We start from the raw sequence: 21,908 nt of genomic DNA on the forward strand, positions 1-21,908 counted from the left end.
ATGACCCACATTCATTGTAAACTGTACCATGATTTTAAAAATGCTAAACATATACACACATTTTGGAATGAATAATATGTACTGGGATAAAATTTTCTTTATTTATTTAGAGGGAAGGTCTGGCTCTGTCACCCAGGCTGGAGTGCTCACTATAACCTGAAACTCCTGGGCTCAAGCAATTCTCCTGTTTCAGCCCCCAAAGTTGCTGGGACTACAGATTGCACCACCATGCCCAGATTATTAGTGCATTCTTTTCTTCAGTTAGTGTTGGTTTATATCATGAGCAAAGATATATTTTTTATGCAGTAATCTATACATCTTTGTGCATGATAGAGCTCCATAAACATCCAGATTCAGGCAGTAGTATTACTCAGATGTTGTTTTTAATTATATAGTAGATATTTGGGGTTGCTGAGCTAAAGAATGCAGAAAAATCAGCCCGTAAAAGTTCTTAGGAACCTACAATTTCTGAGTTTTCCACGTGGTTCTATTTTGGCAAATAATTTACTTCTCTCCTGGCAAAATTGCAGAGCTTTGGGCTTATGCTGAAGCAGCAGTTATACCCACTTTGCAGAACACTGGCCATCTGAAAAACAACTCCAAAGAAAATAAGGGTTCCCATAGACTATCAAGGCTCTTTTTTAATATTATTTATAAAAGCTGCAATTACACACTGCAGAGAAATGAACCATACATGGGCCCTTTGGCAGTTTTCCAGAAATGAAGGCAGTTTCCCTTGCATTTAACCTTGAAGTATACTTCCTCACAATCACTTCATGATTGATGATAGCCAGAGACAAGTAAACAGCTTCAAACTTGAAATATAACATGATTAGAACATTTGTTCCTTTTCTTTTTTAAGAAAAAATTATCTCCACTTTTCTCCTATTGGGCTGTTAGTCTTCTTGATGAAACCTGGAACTATCCCCCTCCTTCACTACTTCGGTGATAAAATTCACACTGCAATGTAGCATTGTAGTTAAGAGCAAGACTTAGTCAGTTCTGGATTTGAATCCCACTCTTGACACTACTAATTGTGTGGCCTTGACAAACTACTTACACTAACTGAACCTTGTCATGTTTAACCACTTCTCACCTGCATTATTTGTGTCACTGATAGGATTAAGTATATGTCATCATTATTCATCATTTTCATATCATTATTGTCCTCATTGACTGTTGAAGAATATCTCATTATATTCATGTTCCTCAGGTTTTATCTTTGTAGTGCCAGTGAGTTTTCCTTTCTCATTTTTTATGTGGACGACCTTTTTTTCTCCTTTTGACTGATTCTAACGTACTGTTTCCTGCTTAGCTTTCTTCACTTTGCTATATTCTCTGTTCCCTGGATTCATAGCTCTAGTGTCAGTAGATATAATTTCCTCAGATACCACTAACCATGATTAATTTTGTCATGCACTTATTTGACAAAAAATGATTCAGCTTCTACTATATACCAGGATTATGCAAGCTATGCAAGTGCAGAGACAAAAATGATAGTCTTCATGTTTCCTAAATTTAGGTGGGAGTAAACAAATAATTACAATACAGCAAAGTAAATGCTAAGGGAGATCTAGCTCATATGGTATGAAAAGTATGCATAAGGTGATGAACGAGGATGAACCATAAAATTTAGCAAGATGGAAGATGTGGAGATGATACCTCAGTTGCAACGAATTAAGGAAAAACTGGCAGTTGAAGTAGTTTGGACTATTTCTTTCAAGGAGTTTTTCTATAAAGGGAGAAAAGAGATATGGAACCCTGGCTGTAGGAAGTTTGTAGTTAGTTTATTTTTATTTTTTTAGATGAGATGGTGTAGTGTAGTATGTTTATACCTCAGGAGGGATAATTTAGTATAGACCCGTACGTTGAGCATACAGAAAACTGAAGAAATAACTGCATGAGGACAGGGCTCAAATGGGACAGAAGGGAGGGCCTACAGGACATGAGTGGATGGTTTTGCCCTAGTTAAGAACAAGGAGGTATTATCCATGGGAAAATGCAGCTGGGTCAGTAGATTTGGTTGTAGGAAGGTAAGGCGTTCTCTTTTGATTGTGTCTATGCTATTTTTTAAATGAAATAAGTAGACTCAACGGGAATAAAAAGAAGACAGATAGGATGAATGGTTAAGTGGAGAGGAGAAAGTGTGATTGATGGAGGGTGTAGAGAATTTCTGGTTGGTGTAAAGGTCCATGGAGACACTCAGGAATGACCAGTCAGTACAGCTTGTGCATTTTTCTCAAGCCATATTCTGCCTCCTCAATTCAGTGGTCTAATAGGTGGAGAGTTATGAGAGGGTTTGCCAGGAAAGTCAACAAATGGAGAAGAGGCAAAGGAGTTGAAGGTATGAGCAAGGGAATGATTATGACAAGAGTAGCAGTTAAACTGCGTAAGGTGGAATTGACGGGGTTTTCAGAGATCTGAAAGGGGCCTGCAAATTGTCAGACTGGTGTCTTTAGTGTGATATTATGGAGAGAAGGAGGTGGCTGTGAGAACACGAGATGCTAGTGATTGAGAATTGGCAAATTGCACTCTTACTGATAACAGGTTATAGGATATGTCCAAAGGAATGAGTGGCTGAAGTCAGGTGGAAGAGAAGATCTCATATGTACACAGGTCAGGGAAGTGAGAGAGACTGGGATTTTGGGCAGATGATCAGTGTAAATTTTTAAATCACCAGAAATAATGACAAAAATAGTGAGAGAAAAACAGAAGACTGCAAGCAAAAATATTCAGAAAATAAGGAGAAATGAGTAAAATTTAGCAGACGACTATGACAACCAGGATAGTACATTTTGTTGGCCTGTGCTTTTAATACAGTGAGTTTTTATAATCAGAAATGTCTGAGAAACAGCAATAAGAGAGAAACAGAATGACGATCCAGCCCCCAGGCCCCACCATAGGTAGAAGGAGCAGAAAAAGGCATTCTCCTCTTAGGGGACAATAAGGGAACCTGGGTCATCAAGGGAAGTCAGTTTTCTATTCAAGTCAGAAGAGGAAGAAAGCAATAAGAGAAAATATTGGAGATGGGGAATTTTGCTAATGACAGACTGCATGTTCCAGGGAATACATTGAAAGTTTTTTGGAGAGTGAGGAATTGGAAAGAAATGGAAGATTATGTTAGTTAAGGGATATAATGGGTTATAGGGATAAATTCTGGGTATTTAAAATCCCGGGATGCTTGGATTTTTCGTGGTTACAGAGTAAAATGGGAATAAAGGCATGATGGGATTAATCTGGTAGTATTTTGGTGGGAGATAAATTAGTGGTAGAAACATAGGAAGTGTGGAGAGATGTTGATTTGGATTGGGTTGGGGGTTGATGAGCATTGTTTATATACATTGATTAGTGGGCTTCAAAAGTGCTAAAGTGATGTCATAGCTGGAAAAGAGAGCTGGAAAATCTTTATCAGGACCACAGAGAATTCTTTGCAGATTTCTTAAATCCAAAACAGTGAAATACAAAAAAGAAGGCACACTGGAAAGAGGTTGGGAAGAGCAGAGGAATGGATTGGGGGTGGCTCAGCTTGAGTCATTGCCTGGGATACACATTGGGGCTGGAGGCATCCCTTAAAAGAGAGGTCTGGTTAGCTGATGTTTGCCTGATTTAACACTAGAATTAGTCTTTAAGCAAAGTATGTTTAGAATTGTAGTAGTCATTGGTTTGGAGAACCTATTGATATAAGCAGAAACTTCCTAAATCTAATCTTCTATTAGTCTGACCTGCTCCAGTTTTTAGATGTTCAGCCTCTTTTCTGGTGCTACAGAATGAAACACCTTCAGATAAGGGTCCAAGAGACAGAGAGAAACCATACCTCTCCATGAATTTCCATTTGTTACTCACAAGTTTGAAAACAATTAACCTCCCAGTAGAGACATCACATTTTAAAATCACCATACGGACAATGAGCGTTAATAGAGTCTGCATGATTATGGGCTGATGATCCATGATACATATTGTCATAAAGATAAATGGATTCTAAATGAATCTGGTGGTAGATTCTATTTACATGTCTGGGACTTCCTATTTTAAAAAACTATGGACTCATTTGATGGATATATGTGCTTTGTAACTACGCATGGTAACTGAAACCCTTAATGAGCTCAGATGGGGTAATATATTGTCCAGTATTAGCATTAAACTCTTGCCACTTTTCAGGAAGCCCAGTTTCCTAGAGTCTTTTCATAGCCTCACAGAGCATCACAAAGGGTAATGTAATTATTAGAAAGTATTTATAAAAAACCTCATTTATTTTCCATGATTAGGGAATAGATGTTTCTACTTTAACTGCTATTTTACATACCTTAACCATCTTCCTGAAAAATTCGAAATTTGAAGGAAAAAAAAATCTAGTTTTGATGGAATTCTTTTAAAATTTATTACTATTTTTACATAGGTAAAAATAGCATAATTTAATCTTTTGTTGATTACTTAGAGTAGGCAGGCTAGAGTCATAGCCATGAGCCATATAACCAAAGCAAAGATACTTAACTTCTCTAAGCTTTCCTTTCTTCCTCTGCAAAATGTATCAATACCTACTTCAAAGGGTCATATGTGAATGAAATGAGATCATGCGTAGAGAGAGCTTAGCCTTAATTCTGCCACATACTACACAATCAAGCATAGCTATCATTATCAGATTAGCATTTTAATTTTCACCATCAAAAATTTCCTCCACTTTAATCAAATGATGCCTACAGGGCCATATGCCCCTGGACATCATGGCCTTAAAGTGCCATTTTGAATTATGGGTTTTGAGTTATAATTTTATGTTTTTCAATCTTATCACTTGTTTTTTGCAGTGGTATATGCTTTCACTTATCTGCATTAATTATTCTCTTCAACCACTGGATTTTCTGCTTCTAATATGCTCTAGTATGAGAAACTTGGTACCTGGATTTATTTGAACTGTATAAAGTAGGTATAAAATAGATTTTTGAATGAGAGCTAGAAGGACTCTCTTATAATCCAAAGTTATGGATTTTAGGGTATGAAATTGGTAACATCCATGTAAGTTCTTGGAAAAGTTTTTTTGTATTTAGTTTAACTCAGTTTCAACTCTCAGATACATGTCAGACATTTGTTATGTAAGGTCCAGACCACTGTCACTGCCATTTATTCAATGACCAAATATCTTAGAAAATGAAATTGTGTCCCAGAAATTCCATTTCTAGATATTTACCCAGGGAAAATGAAAGAATAACATCCACACAAATACTTGTAGACAAATATTCATAACAGTTTTATTTACAAAAGACAAGCCTGAAAATTTCTCAAATGTCCATCAGCAGGTGAACAGATAAATAAATTGTAGTACATCCTCACAGTGGATTACTATTCAGCAACAAAAAAGTAAATAATTTATCAATTAATCAACCAATAAGAAGAGTAAACTATTGATAACACGAGATAGCACAGATGTATCTCAAATCATTATGCCAAGTAAAATAAGCCAGACTCTTTCAAAAAAAAAGCCTGATACCATTTTTATAAAATTCTAGAAAATGTAAACTAATATATAGAGAGTAAGAAAGATTGGATTGCATAGGGGCACAAGAAAACTTTGGGGGTGGTAAATTTGATGTTTTAATTATGATGATGGCTAGTGGGTGTATATATATATATACACACACATATATACACATAATCAAATAGTTTGTGTACATGTATGCAGTGTATTGCATGTAAATTTTACCTCAACAGAGTTATTTAAAGCATCCTTCTGTGTTCCCCTGATCACCTGTTTCCAGACTAGGTGAGCTCCTGTTTGCCATTCTATGTCATATTATAACAGCCTGTACTGTATCTTTGTAAAATGCATCCAAGTGTCTTTTAGAGTTAGTGGAATATCTGTTTATATAATGTCTTTCCTCTCTGGACTGTCAACTCCAAGTCGACCAGAAATGTATCCCTTTTTTTCATTGTGTTTTCTCACCACTTAGCACATTGAATGAACGGATGAAACATTGAAGGTGTTACTTGTGTTGGTAAATATCTTGTAATTAATCTTCTTTCTTTTTAAGTGAAGATCTCTGAGAATAAAGCAGTAGGGGATGGGCTGATGGTGGATATGAGGAAAGGTGTCCCCTTGCTGTGTTACAATGTGCAAATGAGAGGAGGGTAAGTCGGAGTGGGAATGAGATAGGTCTGCAGCAATACTTTAACTTGGGACATATGCAGAAACCAGCAAAACAAACCTACACGAAGGTGAAATACAGTTTAAAATATTTTATGCAAGATGTGTTGCCTATGGGACACTAAAAAACAAGGCTAACATTTTTGTGTCAGTGTTGAGAGTGCAAGTGCAGAGGGAGAGTTTTGCAGATGTCAAATGCAGCCCTCAGGGGACACTCGTTCTAGAATGAAGCAATGCCACACATCACACTGGGGCTTCGGCTGCCATTGAGCTGTGCTCTGAGCTCCCTGCCCTCAGCAAGCCGACAAGTGAGACACCTTAATCAAGAATGGAAATCTCTGAGTCCTGGGAGAAATTCCTTCAACAGAGAGATTAATTTTAACTAAATGGAAACAGCTTGTGAAATAAAAGCAAGAGTGAATCTTTATGGAAAATTTTAGGATTGCACTTAGTGGCAGTCCCAAAACAACACCAGGGTCCAAAGGCAATCTTAAAAAGACACTCATAGGGTCACTTAAGGCACTGAAAGGTCTATCATATAAAATTAAATTCTAGTGGGAAAATTATTACGCTATATCTATACATGTAAATAGAAGGTTAAATAGTCATCTAGCTATTTTTAGATATTCGGCATGATGTAAACTCGATGTTCTTCTCAGCAGCATTTTTGTAAAGTATCTTTACATGTTATTTTAATTGAGTTTATATTTGTTTAGCCTGTGTGTTCATTACCATGGGGTTGTAAATTGTAATTTAAAATACAATCAATGACTGCCTTTAAAGATTAGCCTCTCCCTTCAAATTGTGTTTCCTGGCCCCTGTGCTACTTGAACAAGACGTAGTAACACTCTAAAGAGATATAAAAGACATTCTACAATGGAACACTCCATTGTGAGATATAAACCTTTTTTCAGGCGTTTGGAGATGAGAGAGAGAGTCACATGAGCAGTACTGAGCAGGTGAACATGCACAGAAAAGATGACCTTGAGCTTACTTTTGAAGGACGCTTAGGATTGGGAAAGTGAGACAGGATAGAAGGGCCTCTCCCTAGGAAAACAGAAGAGAGAGTGTGGAAAATATGCCACAGAAATCTCTCTGGTTTTCTTCTCATACAATAAGAAAAGAAAAGAAAAAAATGAATGAAAAACATGGTGCCGGCATTTGCCCAAAGTCTTAGAGGGAAAGGTCTGAGAGGAGCAGGGCTTCTCTGTAATGACGTAATCCTCTAATGTGAATTAGAAACCACATCAGAGCAGAGGGAGGGTGAACAGGCAGCACACTGTTATCTCTCCCCACTAACATCCATAGTAGAATATTATTTGTAGATTAAAACCCCTTTCGACTGTTGACTTCAGATTTGACCTCAGAATCTTCCCCACCACAGTGCAATGCACGAGAGTTGGCCTGTACGGCAAAACTCATGTGTGATCCTTGCCTTAGAGAGTTATTTTCCTGCCTGAATTGCCTCCATGGCATAAGCTAGTTGTATGTGTTGCTGAATTTATGGGTATACTTTTCTAAACCTTTGTATTGAGATTCTCTAGCGAGGTACTAAATATCCCAATGGAATTTGTCTTTACTAATAACTTTAAAATTAACTTGGGGTAGGGCTGACAGGAACATATAGATATTAATATTTCTTTCCTTTGTGATTACAGCAATTTATGCCATATACAATGTGTTTCAGAAATGTCACTGCACAAATCCAGCAATGGTCTTTCTTCATAATTTCAATGGTCTCATTCTTTCAGGAAAATAATGTCATGCTATTTTTTTTTGTTTTTTTGAGACAGAGTCTCACTGTGTCGCCGAAGCTGTAGTGCAGTGGCATGATCTCGACTCACTGCAATCTCCGCCTCAAGGGTTCATGTGATTCTTGTGCCTCAGCCTCCCAAGTGGCCGGGATGACAGCCATGTGCCACAACGCCCAAATAATTTTGTATTTTTAGTACAGAAGGGGTTTCACCATGTTGGCTAGGCTGGTCTCAAACTCCTGACTTCACAATCCTCCCATCTCAGCCTCCTAAAGTGCTGGGATTACAGGTGTGAGCCACTGTGCCCAGCCCTGTCATTCAATTCTTTTTCTTTTTCTTTTTCTTTTTTGAGACAGAGTCTCGCTCTGTCACCCAGGCTGGAGCGCAGTGGTGCGATCTTGGCTCACTGCAACCTCTAACTCCCAGGTTCAAGAGATTCTCCTGCCTCAGCCCCCCGAGTAGCTGAGATTACAGGCTCCCACCATCACACCCAGCTAATTTTTGTATTTTTAGCAGAGACACGGCTTCACCGTGTTGGACCAGGCTGATCTCAAGCTCCTGGCCTCAGGTGATCTGCCCGCATGGGCCTCCCAAAGTGCTGGGATTACAGGCGTGAGCCACAGGCCCCAGCCGTCATTCTATTCTTAAAAAACGATGCTGTAAGCAGTATTATTATTTATAATTGTTTAAAATCTTGTTTTGTTTTATCTTGTTTTGATACTAACTACAGAAGGCCAAATAAAAGGCATCATGTATGTGAAAGGTCAACTTGCCTAGGGTGACAGATATGATAAATGAAGTAAAGAATCTTTACATGCAGTTAACTTTTTATAGGTTTGAGGCAAGGTTTTATTTACTTTCACATACTTTATAACACAATCACTCCTTCAGCCCCTTGAGGGGAATATTATTAACCCCATTTTATTGGTGAGAATACTGAGGCTCAGCAGTTAAAAGCAACAAAACCTGGACACAAATTTGAGTCATCTCACTCCAATCCCAATATTCTATCTACTACATTTTACTGCCTCTTCTTTATAGTCATATTAATTATAATAACATTTATTAAGCACTTACTATACACCATCTTCTCTGCTAAGTACTTTACATATATTATCTCTCTCCAATGATAATGTTTCTATGAAGGAATATCACTGACTAAATTTCACAGATTTGCAAAGAGGTTGCTGGAGCTCACATAGATAGTAAGTAATAGACCTGGGCTTTGAATTCTGAATTGGAGCTCACAGGGATAGTAAGTAATGGAGCTGGGCCTTGAATTCAGAATTCAGAACCAAGGCTGTTTATTGGTATTCTTTGCTGCCTCTTTCTAGGTGGTGAAAACTTATAAGGGGATTCAGTTACAGGTGTTCAGACCTTATTTTAGGGATATGGGAGAAAGCGAGGGGGAAAACCCATTTTCTTGAAGAATCAGACAGCTAGCACATAATGAAAGCTTATTATGCTTTCATTGCAGCATAAGTTCTACTGGCTAATAGAAGAGTAGGGTGACTATAGTTAAAAACAACATAAGTTAATTGCAGAATAAGTTCGAATGTTTAATAGAAGAGTAGGGTGACTATAGTTAACAACGAGGTATTATATCTTTCAAAATAGCTAGAAGAAAGGACTTGACATGTACACAACACATAGATAGGATAAATACTTTAGTGATGTATACCCTGAATACCCTGACTTGATCATTACACATTCTATGCATAGAACAAATATGCATATATTATGTTTGTAAGTATTTGTGGGGTACATTCTATGCATATTTGTTATATATATACCTAATATACCAATTTTTTTGTTGAAGAAAACAATGCAAGCTTAACTTTTTCAATATATTATCGCCATCCACAAGAAGGGCACTTAAATATTTCCTTAAAATCTTACCATTAACTAATAATTACAAGAGCTTTGATTATGAATTGCTTTCTGTATGTGTCTGGGACCATGTTTAGCACTTCACATGAATTATCTCATTTAATTCTCATAACCTCCCTCTTTGGCTTATGATTTTTTATGTCACTGGAGGGAGCAGTCTACTAATCCCAAAGAAGTCCAACAGGTTCTAGCCTACCTGGCTAAAAGGGAGCCGAGCAGGTCTACTTCACAAATGCTTTGAAGCTAATCATGGCTTCCTTTTGTATGGACTCCACAGTACCTGAGATTATTCAGCAATCACCTGGTGAGATGTGATATGTGGTTTTGATACAAATGTGGGGAATGTGCTGTGAAAAGAAGCCTAGTGTGCTTTTTTAGTTATACAAAAGAAGAAGGCTCCCTTAAGAGCATGAGTAGATGAAAAAGACATTGAGGCTACTGCACAGCATCAGAGTTGGAGGCATGGGGGGAAAAATGAAGCATATATTTTAGAAGGGGTTAAAAGACCACAGAGTTCTTTATGTTTGTCAAGAGATGGTGAGCAATTCAGCAAAGAGCTTGCTTGCCTTTTTGGGGTGCAGCTGTTGCTATATGTTGGCTTGTCAGGACTACAGTTGCCAGAACCTCCTGCATCTAGATTTTGCCAAGGCATGTCAGTTGAAGTAATGAGTATCATATCTGGGTTTAGGTGATTGAGAACAACGTGGCTTCTGCACCCTCTTCTCTGTCTTCTAACTATAGTCAAAACAAAAACAAAACAAAAATCTCTGAGGCACTGGGAAATGACAGAGCCAGGGGATGAAAGAATCTGGGTTCCCAAGTCATTTCATCAAAAAAAGGTCTGCAGCAAATTGGAAACATCATGTTCTACTCCAATGTGAACAAGAAATGAAACTTTTCTTCATGTTCAGTCACTAAAATATAGAGAACTGTTGTTACACCAGCTCGTATTGCCCTCACTAATATAATGTAGGAATGTGAATCTTCTTTATTTCATTAAGAACAGATGTTGTATTGTGCAGTCAATTATCCATTGTCATTGGAATTTCGCTTCATGACTACATTAGAAAAATCCACAGGGAAACCTAAAGTCTCATTTTAACCATGAGGATGTTGGTAACAAACTAATATAGGAAAGAAAGTCATATGGTACTATTCAATTTTGCATCCTCTTGTACTCCCTAGTCTAGCTAAATTAGAGTAATAGGGGCTGGATTTACCTTCTTACCTGAAACGCTCAAAAACAAAACAAAACAAAAAACGAAACAATAAGCAAACAAATATATGAAACAAATTTTTAAGAAATTAGATCATTAAGGATCAGTTTTCCCCTGAGAGATGGGAAACAAACAAAATGAGTCCTATGACTGCCCCAGCTTATTGCATTCATAGAGATTTTAGGCCAAAATGCAGGAGGGAAAATAAGACAGAGTTCAACAGACTTCTTGGGTTGAAGAGTCACAGAGGCAACTGGAGAGATTACTGCAGCCAGAATTAATAGGACAGAATACCAGAAATAATAGAGCCACACACAAAGAGACCTCCAGAGATCTACAAAGGGTTTCTCCCTCAAGCATTTAGCAGAGTGCTGTTTGGTGCATGCATGTAAAGAAATCAGAAAAAAACAATGTTTAGATGTAACAGAGCCAGGCGCACACAAGCCCTGATATTGTGCCTGTTTCCACTACTCAGACAGGAAAACCTCATAATTCATGGGATAGTGGGTGGAGGACTCAGAAGGGTCTGGCCTAGGTTGTAGGGTATAACCTTAGACTAAATATGATTCTGTTCCTTCCTAACAACTCTTAGAAGCAACACCAGAACGAATGAAACTGTTTCCCAAGTAATATCACTGCATCCTCAAACAAAGCTCAAGAATATTTGAAATTTGAAACAAATAGAAAACAGATAGCAAGATGATAGATGTAAACTTAACAATATCAATAATCACCAGTTAAAAAAAAAACCTAAGTGGGTATATTAAATCAGGCAAAGTGGATTTCAGAAAACAAAATACTACCAGGGATAAAGAAAATCATTTCACAATGATAAAGGGGACAATTTATCAAGAGGACATAATAATTCTCAATCTCTAGGCAAAAAATAACAGAGCTAAAAAATATATTAAGCACAATAATTAAGAGAATAAGTAGATAGAAAAGTGAGTAAGGGTACACTGGACTTTTACCCCACTATCAACTAACTTGACCTAATTGACATTTATAGAACCTTCCACTGATCAATAATGGAACACACATACATTTTTTTCTGAAAGGGCATTTGGAACATTTACCAAGATAGGGCATGTTCTGCACCGTAAAACAAGCCTCAATAAACTTTAAAAGATGCAAGTTCTGCAAATTAGAAATCAATACCAGAAAGATCTCCAGAAATATCCCAAATACTTGTAAACTAAATAATGTACTGCAAAATAACCCAGGAATCAAAGACGAAATCACAAGGGAAATTAAAACTGTTTTAAACTAAATGTTAATGAAAACACAACACATCAGTATTTGTAGAATACCAGTAAAGCAGTACTTAAGGAGAAATTTATAGCATTAAGTGCCTATATTAAAAAAAGAAGAAAGACCTCAAATCAGTGACCCCAGATTTCACACTAAAATACCAGAATAAAAAGAGAAAACTATACCCAAAGTAAGCTGAAGAAAAAAATAATAAAAATCAGCCTGAAATGATAGCATAACAATTTTTGAAAGGAGGAAAATAATTCAGGCACAAAGCTGATTCTTTGAGAAATTAATAACATTTATAAACTTCTAGTCGGACTGATCAAGAAAAACAACAAAGAGAAAGATGCAAATTACCAATATCAGAAATGAGAGAGGCAATATAACTATAGATTCTACAGATATTAAAAGGATAATAAAGAAATTTATGAACACTTTGTGCCACCAAATTGATATTTTAGATCAAAGACATGTTAAAAGGGCTCACTTAATAAATAGAGAACCTGAGTAGGCTGAAATTGAACTTGTGATGCAAAATCTTCTCACAATAAAAACTCCAGGTACAGATATATTTACTAGTAAATTCTACCAAATATCTAAGACAGAAATAATATCAATTCAACATAAAGTTCAAAAACTTGAGGAGGGGCAAATCCTTCCCAGCTTATTCCATGCGGCTAAATTTATCCAGATAGCAAAAGTAGGGGGAAGAAAAGGCATTATAAGAAAAGAAAACTACAGAACAATACCTCTCAGGAATACATATGCAAAAACTCAACAAAATTTAAGGAAATCAAATCCAACGACATATAAAAATGATCATTTGTCATGACCGAGTAGGTTCATCCTAAAAATGTAAGGCTGGCTTAGCATTTCAAAAGCAATCAAGATAATTTAACATATTGACAAACTTTAAAAAGAAAACCCATGTAAGTCATCTCTGTAGATGCAGAAAAATCAGTTAAAACCAACATCCATTCCTGATAAAAACTATGAGAAAACCAGGAGAAAAGGGGAACTTCCTCAACCTCATAAAGTGTATCTATGAAAAAATCTATGGTTAACAACATACTTAGTAATGAAAGATTGAAAGCCTTTTCTCTAAGATCAGGAACAATGCAAAAATATCTTTTCTTGCCACTTCTATTCAATCTTGTACTAGAGATTCTAGCCCGTGCAGTGCAGCTAAAAGAAGAAAGAAAAGCATGCAAATGAAAAACAGAGATTAATTTGTCTTTATTTGAAGATGGTATGGTCACATACATAGAAAATTAGATGGAATTCACAAAAAAGTTTATAAAAGTAAAAAATGAGTTTATGAGAATTGCAAAATAAAAGGTCAATATACAAAACCAAATGTACAATATTTCTATATGCTAGAAATAAAGAATTGAAATTATTTTTCAAAAATGTCATTTCCTATAGCATCAGAAATTTAAAATATTTAGATATAAAAAGCAACAAAAGATGTACAACACCTGTACACTTAATGAACAAACATTGCTGAAGAAATTAAAAATTACCTAAATAAACTGAGTTACCTTTTTCATTAATCAGTAAGCTCAGAATTGTTTAGAAGACAATTTTGCTCAAATTGATCAATACATTCAATGAAACCCCAAACATAACCCAGCAGGTGACTTTGTTAAAATTGACAAGCTGAGTCTAAAATGAATGTGGACATGCAAAGTATTTAGAATCGACAACATAACCTTAAAGAACAAAGCTAAATGATTCATATTACTCAACTTCAATATGTGTTATAAGGCTACACTAATTGACAAAGTAGGATATCGGCATAAAGATAAACAGATGTACAAATGAAGCAGAATAGAATCTATAAATTGACCTATACATACACTGGCAACAGATTTTATTTTTCTGGCATCAGATTTTTAACAAAGGCAATTCAGTGGAGACGTTGGTGCTGAAATAATTGGATTTTCATATGCAAATAATCAACTTTAATTCATAATACACATTGTATACAAAAATTAATGAAAAATAGACTATAGACCTAACTGTAAATTGTATAAAACTATAAAACATCTAAATCAAAACATAGAAGAAAATATTGGGCCAAGATTTTTTAGACAATACACAAAAATTTTTTCTTTTATGGTCCATGAAAGAAAAAATATATATAAATTGGACTTTATCAAAACTAAAAACTTCAGTTTTTTGAAAGACTCTGGTAAGAAAACAAAAAGATATGCTGCCATCTGAAAACTTCATTATATGTGTCTGATAAAGAACTTGTCTCTAGAATATATGAAGTATTTTTAAAACTTGACAATAAGGAATCAACTTACCAAAAAGTGGACAGAGATTTGAACAGACACTTTATCAAAAGCATAAAGATGGGAAAATAATCTAATGATATAATAAAAATCATTCATCACAAGAAAATTCAAATCAAAATCACAATGAGATATCACTCCATGCATATTCAAATGGCTAAACTTTAAACAGATTTCCCATACAGTTTGTTGGTGATAAAGAATAACTGGAAATCTCATACAATGCTGATGGAAATGTAAACTGATACAACTGCTTTGGAAAACAGTTTGGCAATTTCTTAAAAAGTTAAGCATATCCTTACCATATGATCCATCCAGGTATTTACTGAAGAGAAATAAAAGCAGGCACCCACACAAAAGCTGGTACACAAATATTCATAGTAGCTTTAATTTTTTAATTTTTTAATAGCTAAAGTAACTGGCAATAACCTAAGTTCCCATCAGCAAGTATATGGAACAAATTGTGGTATGAACTATACAATGGAATAGAATTTAGCAATTAAAGGAATACACTATTAATATCGTCAATAACATGGATAAATCTCAAAATTATTATGCTGAGTAATGGAAGCCAATGGTCACTATATGAGAGCTCTTTCCAATAACATTTCAGAAAATGTAAACAAATCTGATGGAAGCTTAATAACCAAAAGAAGACACAGGAGGAAGTTTTGTGAACATCAGGCATTGTGGTGATGGGTTTTACAGATTTACACATAAGTCAAAACTTACATTGTGCATTTTAATCACATGCAGTTTATTTCATGTCAATTATACCTCAAAAAGCTGTTAAAAATAAGCCCTTTAGATATATTATATCTTTTAATCCTCACAATCTTACTGGTAGTAATTATGGTAGTATTGCCACTTTACAAAAACAAAATCCATACTTACAGAGAAGGGGAAGGGAGGGAGGGATAATTAAAAAAAAGCTGAAAATACATTCAATAAGGTATAGTGACTTGTATCCAAAGCATTTGATAATACAACATGCTTAAAATAAAAGTGATTAACATTTGGATTTACCCTTCAATATTACAACCTTTATTGGAAAGTTTTGCATGTTGAACAAGTAAATAGTCAAATATATAACAAGACTGAATGAAATTGTTGTTCCTGATATTCTATTCTGTTCATACGACTAAAATGGTACTTGTCAAATTTTACAATAGTTATGTGTTAACCTACAGGATTCCGCACAAGACTGACAGGGCCTCCAATGTAAAGGTAATGACTTGTTCACCTATCTAGCCCAGCACCTAGATCAGTACCACACCAACAAATGCCTGATGAATATATGAACTGATACTTAGAATGAAAATATGAATGCAAGTACAAATGAATGAATGAAGAGACTGAAATATACAAAGAATAAAACTATTATTTCTACATCAAGACCACTCAAAACAAAATAATTTCCATTTGACTTTAGAATGCCTTTTTGACCTGTATTTAAATGTGGTTGTGTCTAAATCAGTTGAAAATCATTCAAATAGTAGAATTAAGTCACAAGATTAGAGGTTAGATCTAGCAGATAAAGCTCATCTATTTCGTTCTTCATCCTCAATTTCTCTTCATAAACCTTTCTGACTAAGGCAAAGCACCAACCTAACTTGACTTTTTCATCCAAAGTTTGTTACCTTCCTGCTGATTGTTTTGAATAAAAGACAAAGAATAAGTATCTATTCAATATAAAAATTCAATGTTTTCAACTCCCAAAGACTTCAGGTTCAGTGTAGATAAAGAAAGGGTAAAAACAGAGAAATTTGCCATTTTGTAAAAGTTCTTCAAGACAATTCTAAGTCATATACCTAAAGCAGAGGGTTCTAGCCAGTCTGCTGAGGTACACACTTTGGAAACTAATGTAAGTGGCACATATGATAATGACTCCCTTAGCCTTTGGGGCTCCCAGGCTGGGAGGCTGGTTTACCTGGAATGCTGGAGCTATTAACATCCAGCCATGAGTAGCAACTCCAGAGTCTTCTGGGAAGTTGACTCAAGAGAGGCAGGGACTGATGGAGGCTTAAGTGGCCACAGGTGGCAAACACAGTGAGCAACATCTTCACCCATGGGTTTACCATAAGTTGCTCAACGTTCAACCCATGTGGACATCGATTTCTGCAGCAGCCAGCTGCAGTGTGTGCCAATGCTCACTATGAAGAAGTGACTGCAGAAATTTCTAGGAAAACTCATATTGTAGGGTAGAGTAGGTGAGGGAGAACGTAGGTGGTTATTCCATATCTCTATCTTCACATGAAGATGATATGACTGTTAAATAGATGTCCAAGCTACATAGAAAATGGGGGTTCAAACATAGCCTTGTTCCTTCTACAAAATAGAGCACCATCATTATTATGACATACTTGTAAAAACAAACTTGGATTGAATTTAATTTGATACACATTATCAGAAGATATTTCAATTGCCTATGTGTGTGAAAGAAAGAAGAAACCGTAGATTCTTTTAAAAAATGAACTCGTAAATTTCTCAATGGTTGCAAAAATGATAAAAAAATTTCTTATTGAATATGACTACAAAAAATTGGAAAATAGCACTATTGAAGCGTATTGACCAGAATGATAGGTGTGAGTTAAAGCATAAGATCTGATAGAAAAACTTATGTTTGTTGGGTAAGAACAAATTTCTCACTTAAAAAATTAAAAACAGGCTGGGCGCAGTGGTTCACTCCTGTAATCCCAGCACTTTGGGAGGCCAAGACGGGCAGATCATGAGGTCAAGAGATCAAGACCATCCTAGCCAACATGGTGAAATTCCATCTCTACTAAAAATATAAAAATTAGCTGGGCATGGTGGTGTGCACCTGTAGTCCCAGCTACTTGGGAGGCTGAGGCAGGAGTATCGCTTGAACCCAGGAGGCGGAGTCTGCGGTGAGCCAAGATTGCGCCACTGCATTCCAGCCTAGTCACAGAGGGAGACTCCATCTCAAAATAAATAAATAAATAAATAAATAATAAAATTAAAAACATGTTTCAAAAGTGCTATGTAAATTAAATATTTAATATATTTTCAAATACTCTATATTGTACTCTTATTATAGTTGTTTAATTTTAAAAGGTATAAGAAGATTTTCACCAAGCTTCATTTAAACCCCCTCTGGTTTACCCCAGTGTGGCATACAAATATTATCATCTTCTATATCACGAAATGAAAACAGTAAGCAGTAGTAGCCTAGAATATGAGTAACGTGTTAACACTCATGACCAGAAACTTTGCTCTAGATTTGAAGGGGATAGAAACCAGAAAACATCCTTAGCCTGCTGATTAGGTAAATATCCAATTTAAGATTATATCTTTCCTAGACCACACAAACAAAAAATAAATACCAGGATAATGATGGGATTTGAGGTCTGTAATTTCATCTGGCAGTGGAGGCTTTAGGGCAGCAATCCCTAGTGTTTTATGCATTAATTGCCTACTGTCAAGCTTTTTGACACAGAGTTGAAATTAATTTCATACATCTCACTATCTAAAACCTACATTTTTCATGACACATACAGAATCTGAAGATTTATAAATGTGAAATACATATGCTTTCTATTTAAATGTGGCATTCAACTATTCCTCTGTGCCCAAAATAACAATGTGAATAACTGTTTTTTCTTTTTTATCCAGATTTACTTAAAATCTTTGGTTACCTTTTCCCTCACCCACATGTTTGGGAGTGGTAGGAGGTGTTATCCTATGAAGTCAAGACAAAGTATTCTGTATTTGAAGAATCAGATTTATTGATTGATAATGACGTGAATCACTATCACATGACTCACAGAATTGGGAGGGAGTACAACTGGATATTTCTTATTACAACTAAAGACTAAAGCCTTAACAGATTTTTTTTTGTTGTTGTATATGTATAGATCAAGTAACTTTTCTTAACTGAGCTGGAGTTTTCTCATATCTAAAAAAAGATTGCATTAAATATTTATTGAGTTCTGTTGAACATCTTGTGATTTTGCTATCCTGTATAACTTGTGAAGAAAAAAACAAAATGAAACATATAAAACTCTAGCAGTAGGTATTCTGCTTATACATTTAAGCGAGATAGAGAGGGTTTAGTTTATGCACTGAATTAATTTGATTTTATGCCACAATGACTACTAAGAAATAAACAGCAAGTGCCTTAACAGAGATTTTATAATATGAAGGAATATCAATAGATTTCCCAAGTTTTGGGGTTCAGATGTAAGCTTGACCTTCCCTTGCTGATGAGACACAACTTCATGATTTTCTACCTGTCTACCTCCATTACAACCAGTCTCGTTCATTTTTTTGTCAGACATTTTAAGCTCTGAACAAAACCTTCATGGTCCATAATTTCCCAGAAGTGGCTCACCTTTAAAGAGCAAAATTCCAATTAAAAATGTGAGAATGGGCCCTGCTAACATGTCCCTCTCCTCACTCCCCTCCTTTCTTCACTGCCTTAAGATTAGAGTGATCTTGTCAATGGTGTCATCGCCTGTCTCTCTTAGGCTGTCTTATTATTTTTAAATCCCCTCTAAGCCTACCGCAGTGATCCAGCCTTTTGCATGTTAATGGTGCTCAAGATAAATTTGTCAAGCCAGCATATCTTTCTCAATTTTACCAGACTGTAGCTCCTCAACTGAAGACTCTAGGATCAGTGGGAGACAGAGGAGTGGAGTTACAACTGGACGGGAAGACACTATGCAAAAACTACAGACTTTGACTTTGTGAAATACTTCAGGAAAACCACATGGTAGAATACGATACAGGTGAATTTCATTTGTCAAATGTGTTTATGACGGGAAAGAAGTAGATAATAACAATGCTAGGCCATATAGCACTATAATACATCTGAGAAATCCAAGCAATTTCAGTTCAAAATGGTGAATTAAGGGGAACAATCTGATCATTTGACCTGATAATAATCCATAATACATTGTTTCTTAGAGACCGTATTGGAATAAAGGCCTAAAGGAGTTGAATGAAGGTACTCAGGCTGCTGCCACTGGAGTCAGACTAACGTCATTGGAGTCAGACAACCTAACTTGTGCACTGGCTGAACAGATGAGTAATTGTGTCATGATAGCCAATTTCTTAACTTTTCCCCTCTCGGCATCTTTATCGGTAAAATGAGGATGTCATCGGTATTTACTTATTAAGAGACTTGTGAGGATTAACTAAATTAATCATAGACAAGAGGCATGTAGTCTACACAGTAAGTGCTCAACAAGTGGCAGTGTGTTATTGATGATAATGATCATGACCACAACAACAAGCTTGCCACCTGCCTGTTTTTATGATTATGTCGTGATAATAGATAATAGAAATTACACCGCCTTGTTCTGAGATTAGCACAGCCTTTCTTGCAAATCTTTCAGTGGCTCACTAAAGACTGGTGTTTCTACCAGCTCATTCAGAAAACCCCTGTAAGCAAATCACAAACATAAATGTTGAATTAAGATGACCACTTTCAGAAAGAGTCTCTGAGGCTGTTTGGTTCCTTACTGGTGGGAGAGAATTTTCAATGGTTACCAACCAGGATCATTCCTTCATTTGTTCAAATTAACCTGAAACATCCTCAGTAATTCAGGAATGTTTAACTCAATATTAAAGATTATTTATACTAGGGATGCATTCATGTCAAGAAAACAGCAACTGGGCCAGTGGATTAGGCCTTCCAGATGAAGCTATGGGGATCTTTTCTCTAAGCACAGGAAATCAGCCAAACTCAATTTGTTTAAGATGCTGAGGTTAACAATTTGTTTTCTTTCTCAAAGCACTTGCTTCTAAGAATAGCCAAGATACACTAAATCATTTAATCCTTTCCCATTTTCCATTCTTCTGATGAGGTGGATTTCCCAATTATAAAACACAAGGAAAACATTCAATCAAAGAAGCAGCAAGAAGTGATTTATGATAATTGATATTTAATGGCTCAATCTCAAATCTTGTTTCAGTTCTTGTGTTACAGGAGAGATTTTTCTAATTCCCGCTATGAAAGTTTGGCAGGAGAGAATAAATACCATGACTTTCTTTCTTCTTATACTCCTACCTGATGTTATATTATACCCCTAAATAATATGTTCAAAATTCCCCTGGAATTACATAAAGCACTTTACATAGTCTGTTCATAATTTGCCATTGACTAAAATGTCCAAATGACTAAGAGTTAATTGCAAGAAAATCATTATGGATGTCAACAAAGATTTAGGTCCAAGGGTGTACACCTGAGCATTGTTCACAATTTGAAAACATTATATGTGTCCAATAATAAAAATAATACATTTTATATGTCTAATAATAAGGGATGGAACAAATGATGAAGTATCTACTACTATCATGGATTACTATGCTGCCATTAAAATAATACTGTAGAAACTCATAGAATATCGTGGAAAGGGGGCTTGTGATCCTTTTAAACATTAAAATAACACAGACAAAGATTAGAAGATTAATCAATTATCATTCTGAGTCCAATCAGGAGAGAAAAACCACATAATAACTCCAGCATAAAAAATTTAATAAAAAGGAATTTTAAGTACATCCAGGAATTAGAGTAATGAGAGAATGAATGGTGATGAGTAAAGAGAACTCAAAAAAATAGAAGAGTGGTACATACGAGGAATAACAAGTTCCCCTCAGGCTAAGAAGAAATCCAGACCTGGTTGGAGAGAGCATGACTGTGGCTCACTGGATAACACAGAAGTTTCTGTGGTGCCACACAGGTAAAACTGGGATCCAGAAATAGGCTCTTTGGAATTTATTGGAAAACCACCCCTTAGGCTTCCAGGAAAAGCTGTTTATGGGGAGGTGTCTTATCAAAGACACTCTGTTACAGAACCTCCTGATGGGACCTGTGAGAAGCTGCTGGCTGCCCTGTACTGCTGAAGCCAGCTATGGGAGTTGTGTGCGCTGCAAGAGCAGAACACTGAAGGAGAGACCTTAGAGCTGAGACAGCTGGGTGCTGGAGGAACCTTGAATGCTGGAGAAATCGCACGTGTTGCAGAGCTGGGTGCTGGGAAAGTCACTGGGCTTTATGAGCTGGACACTGGAGAAGCCTCCAGGAGACTTCCAAGCAAGCACCTTAGAAACAGAAAGCAAAGGCTGGGCGTGGTGGCTCACACCCGTAATCCCAGGAATCAGGGAGTCCGAGGTGGGTGGATCACCTGAGGTCAGGAGTTCGAGACCAGCCTGGTCAACATGGCTGGCCAACATGGCGAAACCCCGTCTCTACTAAAAATACAAAAATTAGCCAGGCGTGGTGGCACATGCCTGTAATCCAAGCTACTTGGGAGGCTGAGGCAGGAGAATTGCTTAAACCCAGGAGGAGGAGGTTTCAGTGAGCCAAGATCACACCATTGCACTCCAGCCTGAGTGA

General features: G+C 36.3%; 1 protein-coding gene and 1 long non-coding RNA gene across 7 annotated transcripts in view; one reads left to right on the forward strand and one right to left on the reverse strand.

The window, feature by feature from the left end:
• The window catches only part of GRM7 (glutamate metabotropic receptor 7), an 879,282-nt gene that overhangs the window by 786,612 nt on the left and 70,762 nt on the right, over positions 1–21,908 (reverse strand). The window lies entirely within an intron of this gene.
• LOC129471618 (uncharacterized) lies at positions 1,521–20,664 on the forward strand. Its single transcript, XR_010118652.1, has 2 exons — positions 1,521–7,095; positions 19,155–20,664. It is a non-coding gene; the product is annotated as an uncharacterized lncRNA (long non-coding RNA).

Source organism: Symphalangus syndactylus, chromosome 21, assembly GCF_028878055.3.
Source record: "Symphalangus syndactylus isolate Jambi chromosome 21, NHGRI_mSymSyn1-v2.1_pri, whole genome shotgun sequence".
In the NCBI taxonomy this organism is placed as follows: Eukaryota; Metazoa; Chordata; class Mammalia; order Primates; family Hylobatidae; genus Symphalangus; species Symphalangus syndactylus.